Here is a 6000-nt window from a genome sequence, read left to right as displayed (position 1 = left end):
AAGAAGAAGAAGAAGAAGAAGAAGAAGAAGAAGAAGAAGAAGAAGGAAGAAAGAAGGAAGAAGGAAGAAGAAGAAGGTCTAGGGATAGGGTAGAGGAGTAGTGAACATCTATAGATTAACTGAGTGTAGGGACCCCACCAGAGTAAAGTAGCAATCAAGGGAACAAACTGGGATCATCTCAGTTCATCTCGGAAAGGGGGCCAAGGCTGTATGGCAGGCATTATCCAAGTGACTCCATAGTTTTATCCCCATGGCTCCAGGAAAGAGGCCTGCTTCTCTCTGCCCTGGTCTCTGGTACATGCTGGTTACCAAAGAAAGGCATTTTCTCCCCCATGAGGTCCCAAATGTCATAGCGGTAGAAAGCCTAAATAAGCTTCATACTATAGGAACTTGTAAACGAAGATTCCTAACACTGATTACTTTAAATATTTTATTAATTCAGTATGTGCTTCAGAGAAACACAACGTTTGTGTACTGGTAAATAAAGGAGAGAAATCCACATTAACTCCATTTAAGACCTATTGTTCTTTGAATAGTACTACTCTTTAAAGTCTAACAACTTCATAATGAGCATAGTTCCTTACATTTGGGTCAGGGGTAAAGCTGGCAGGAACCTAAAAAGTAATGGCTCAGAGGATTTTCAAGAGCATTAAATGAGTAATGTGCTTAGTACCTGGTCTCAAACATTAGTAAGTGCTATGTAAGCGTTAGTCATTAATTTTGCTCTTGTGATTAAGACCCTTTGAAAATGTGATTAAAACTACCAAGACTAAGTATATTTATATATATATATATATATATATATATATATGGGAAAGCCTTAAAAGGGGGAAGCAGATTATATTCTATTATGCCGCACTGGTGCATTTCTCTACTGAATGAAACAAGTCATATTTTTGGAAATACAGACAGCTGTATCCCGTATATCCAACTACAAATGCCATGGCAACCACTGTTCCTAGGCAATTGTAGAATTATGTGTGTGGCTTTCTTTCTATATGACAAATATAAGTGGAAACTGGCGGGGAAAATCAAATGTTGTGTGATAATCTAGAGAAATAAAACAAAAAGAGATTACTTAAAGATTACAAATATGTTCTTTTTATATCAACCTTAATGACTCTGCATAAAACATCTAGGATTAAAACTAAGTGAAACTAAGACCAAATATATTCTTGCACATTTTATAAACATATGACAATCTATCATCTTACTTGCTTATAAACCATAAATATTAAAAGGTAAAATTGAGTAAAAAAATGAACAATGTCAAATATTTCTTAAAAACAATTAAATCAGCTGTTAAAAAATGAACACACTCTAAGTATTAAATTTCACTTGCATAATACTGGATGGCAAAGTATTTCCATTTCTCAACATTTGAGTGTTTGTTTGCACCAGAATGCAAAATGAGATGAAATAAAAAGTTCAAGATAATTCCTTATTGTGTTAGGCCAATATCCTAAAGAAAATGAGGTACCATTCTAGTAGCCAGGGAAAAGCCGCTTTACTGCTGTATACACACATAACTCCAAAGAGCAAAACCATACCAAATGTGCAAAAATAAAGAATTCTCCAAAAGTTTCTGTGGATTCTGGGGGTCAAGATTATCTGCAACTCATGTCCAACTCTTTCTCCTCTTCTTCAACTGTAAAATCAGCCTTCATAAAAGGCTGATTTGTCAATAATACTAGGACATCCTTTGGCCACAGATTTTATTAAATGTGCTCCTCACAGAAATTTGGTCAGCGAACATGGTACAGATACTGGATTTCTGAACTTAGTTTCAATCCCAGAATTCTAAGTGATTTTCAATTTAAGTCAATGTCATTGCATTTCTGACTTCTGTCATGTGTGAAATAAATGACAATCTGTATAAATAACTATATAATCTTATTGTAAATAACTGTATGCATTTATATAGTAATACATGCGATACAGTTTAGGTAAAAAACAGTAGGAACCATCCATTACACATGTTGTTCCATAAATGGCATTTCTAATCTTTAGGCAGAATCATATTCACAAAATGCTCAAAGAAATTGGAGAAAAACTGCTGGAAAATTTCCAATTGGATAGTTTTCTTCTGCAAATGAACATTTCCATAGAAGACAGTATATTCACCTTTATAAGGAAGAGGACACAAGGCTTGAAATGTAAAAGAGTACACAGAAATTTAGGAACATGAAAAAAAACAATACGACAGCAATGACAGTAAACTTTAAAATGTATTCTTTAGGAGGATCAAATAATTTTAGTTGCAAAACTGTTCCAAAAAAACAGGTTAGGATAAATTATTTTACTGACTTGGATTTTTATTGAATCCTCTTTGGAAACTGCACAATCAGTTGCCAAAATTAGCTCAGAAAACCAACAGCCTTTTATGTGAAGAGTTTCAGTTTAAGCTCCAAAATCACTATCCAATACTTTAATTTGCCAGTGTGGAGAAAATGCCTTACAGAAATGAGATTAATTATTAAATACTGACAGCCAAAAAGCATAAAATAGACGTGGTGAACAAGATTTTTTTACAAGCTACAGGTAGACTGACTTATCTGTAAGCCTGTGTAAGGCAAACAGAATATCAATGACTACTTGAGAGAACACTTAACATGAAGTGAAAGCTCAAAATGAAGAAAACTGCATTAATTAGAAATCACTTTGCTATGCATTACTGTTATTTATCTCTCTAGCTCTATTTTCTGACACTTCACACACAAGAGATAAGCATTTGCTATTTCTAATATAATGTAACTATTTCCATTATTTTCTTTCTGCTCTATTAAAGGATGCTTTGGTGGGGGAAAGAAAGTGTAAAAATCAGACTGTTGTAGGTCTGTTAAACAGCGCACCCTTGTGGCTTATTCTGACTCCTGAACAATAAAAATCTCTAGGACAAGACTATATCCAAAATTCTTCAGGGATTTGAAAATAATTTTTTTCCAGATACTTTTTCCCAGCCTATTACTTTCAATCATCAAAAACAGTGCCTTTTTAAAGCTTCAAAATCAAAACTAAGTTGTTTAATATAAAATGTCTATAGTAATAATGACTGTTTTTTTTATCTTAAGCATAAAACAAGCAGTAGAGGGGCACCTGGGGGGCTCAGTCAGTTAAGCGACAGACACTTGACTTTGGCTCAGGTCATGATCTCCAAATCGTGAGATCCAGCCCCACATCAGGCTCCAAGCTGGGCATGGAGCCTGCTTAAGATCTCTCTCTCCTGCTCTCTCTGTCCCCCACCCCCCCAGGCTTGTGTGCACACTCACGCTCGGGTGCGCACACACTCTCTCTCTCTCTCAAAAAAAAAAAAAAAAAGATAAATATGTGAGGTGATGGATGTGTTAATTAACCAGATGGCAGGAATTCTTTCACAATGTATATGTATTTCAAATCACCACAATGTACACTTTAAATATCTTATAGTTTTCTCTGCCAATTATACCTCAACAAAGCTGAAAAGAAGGAAAGAAAAGTAGAACTGCCCCCCCCATTTTGACTGGTTTGTAGAGGGCCTTGAATGCCTCAAAAACAGCTGCCAGTTGTCAAAGTTTCTGAACTGGGAAGATAAGTCCTGGTCTTCTCCTTACTCTGCACCATGGATTTCCCTCTGGCATGACTACAGCAGAAGGAAAGGGGACAAGAAAAGACAAGGAAGGGAGACTGAATGAAGGACTCACTAACTGGACGCAAAAATAAAAAGAAAACACACTGAAAATGATCCTGAGCTTTTAAATCTGGGAGAACAAAAATAAAGCTTGATTTTCAGTATGCTGATTTCCAGGTAGTGATGAGTAAATAAGTAACCATGACTTCAGTCTGCAACTGGAATAAAATATTGGGATTGGAATTACAAAGTTGATATACTAGTTTCCCAGGGCTGCTGTAACAACTTACCGGGACCGAGTGGCTTAAAACAACAGAAGTTTATTCTTTCATAGTTCTGGAAGCCAGAAGTCTGAAATCGAGCTGTTGGCAGGGCCACAGCTCTCTGAAAGTACAATGGGAAAATCCTTCCTTGCCTCTTCCAGGTTCTGGTGGCTCCTAGAATTCCCTGGCTTATGGCAGCGTAACTGCAATCTCTACTGCATTAGCACATGACCTTCTCCTTTCTATCTCTGGGCATGCGCCTCCCCGCTTCCAAGAACAGCAGTCTTTGGATCTGGGCCCAGCCTAAAGTCCACAATGATCTTATCTCTAGATCCTTGACGTGAACATATCTTTTGGGGGGACACTATTCAAACCACCCCAGTTGAGAACTCAACAAAGAACACATCTTCTCTGAAAGAGTACAGTAAATATGGGCTAAGACCATGGATTCAGTTACCTCCAAATTTAGAAAACAGGTAAATGAAGTGGGGGCAAGAAAAACAGAGAGCTGAGATATAAAAAGAGAATCAGAACCAAGGAAGAGAGAAAAATCAAGACCAAAGGGGTGATTTGGCATATCAAATATGGTGAAGAAGTTAAGGAAGTAAGTGCTGAGATGCCTAGGAAAGCACGAGTTCACATACACGCATGCGCACACGCGCACACACACACACACACACACACCCCCGAACCATGGCTTAATTGTTATAATGAAGAAATAAAAAATGGTTCTTCAACTTCTCTAGAGAGGAACAAATAATTCTGGGTTCTACTTAACAATACATCAAAGAACTACCCAGATGTCCAGATCAAAAGAAAAAAATAATTAGAAAATTACATAAAGATGTCCAGTTTGCCAAAGGCAACATACAAAAAAAAAAAAAAAGATTACTTAACGTGGGAGCATCAACTGGTCATAAAGCAGAGGGTGAGAATCAAAAGAAATGGCTTTTGGTGAGGCCACTGGAAACACAGTCTAGAATTTTAAGAAGCAGACTATTTCTCGGACAATGTAGACCCTCTTCAGGTCCAAGCACAGAGGAAGTTTACTGAAATAGAATGCATGAGGTCACCGGGAATAAAGATTTGTGACCAGGAGCTAAGATTTATTTCTACATAAAGAAAAGACAGACTTTGGTAATTAAAAATTTAAAACAATACTGAAAGTGCTACCTTTTAAATGCCTTACTATGAAGAAATGTAAAGGAGTTACATCCACAAAATGAAGTCTTTGGAGACCCTGACTTGGCCTCTGCTCATCTCATTCAATTTCAATCTCTGATTCTTGTTCATGCCCAGGCATGCCGTAGTCTTCACATTCCCATGTCTTTGAACAGGGTTCCTGTTGCCTCTTCTGTAACCCTTCACCCAACTACCAAGTAGTTACTTTGGAAAACTTTGTAGCAAATGATTCTATCATTTGGAAATATAACTATCCTCCTGATTTTTAAGGTGAGACTTTATACCAGAGACATTAGACAAGAAAATTTTATTTCTATAAGAAGACAGCTTAATAGATGATTTTTCAAATACCTACTGAGTTTAAGCATTTTTTTGTTCATTTCTACCCTGGTTGCTATTTTCTTTCTTTTTTTTTTTCTTTAAGATTTTATTTGAGACAGAGTGTGTGAGAGCGAGCAAACAGAGAGAGAGAGAGAGAGAGAGAGAGAGAGAGAGAGAGACAGCATGAGCATGGCGGGGGGCAGGGGGGAGGCAGGCAGAGGAAGAAGCAGAGTCTCTGCTGAGCAGAGAGCCTGACACAGGGTTTGATGCTGGGACTTCAGGATTGTGACCTGAGCTGAAGGCAGACGCTTAACTTACTGAGCCACCCAGCCACCTTGCTATTTACTTTCTAAAGGCACATATGATAGTTTATAAATTACAATTAAAAACTATAGTTAAGGGGTGCCTGGGTGGCTCAGTCATTCAGCGTCTGCCTTCGGCTCAGGTCATGATCCCAGGGTCCTGGGATCAGGCCCTCCATCGGGCTCCCTGCTCGGCGGGGAGCCTGCTTCTCCCTCTCCCACTCCCCCTGCTTGTGTTCCCTCTCTCGCTGTGTCTGTCAAATAAATAAATAAAATCTTTAAAAAACTATATTTAAAAATATTTAAAGTTAAGAAAACACAGAAA

At 37.6% G+C, this 6000-nt stretch overlaps 1 protein-coding gene across 12 annotated transcripts in view; it reads right to left on the bottom strand.

Annotated features, from left to right (window-relative positions):
• Window positions 1-6000, bottom strand: part of COBLL1 (cordon-bleu WH2 repeat protein like 1) — a 159880-nt gene that overhangs the window by 31783 nt on the left and 122097 nt on the right. The window lies entirely within an intron of this gene.

This window comes from Callorhinus ursinus, unplaced genomic scaffold (genome assembly GCF_003265705.2).
Source record: "Callorhinus ursinus isolate GAN/ISIS: 27379988/994484 unplaced genomic scaffold, GSC_fseal_2.0 scaffold2, whole genome shotgun sequence".
NCBI lineage: Eukaryota > Metazoa > Chordata > Mammalia > Carnivora > Otariidae > Callorhinus > Callorhinus ursinus.
The sequence above is the reverse complement of the archived record's forward strand: the minus strand, read 5'-3'. Positions and strand labels throughout refer to the sequence as shown.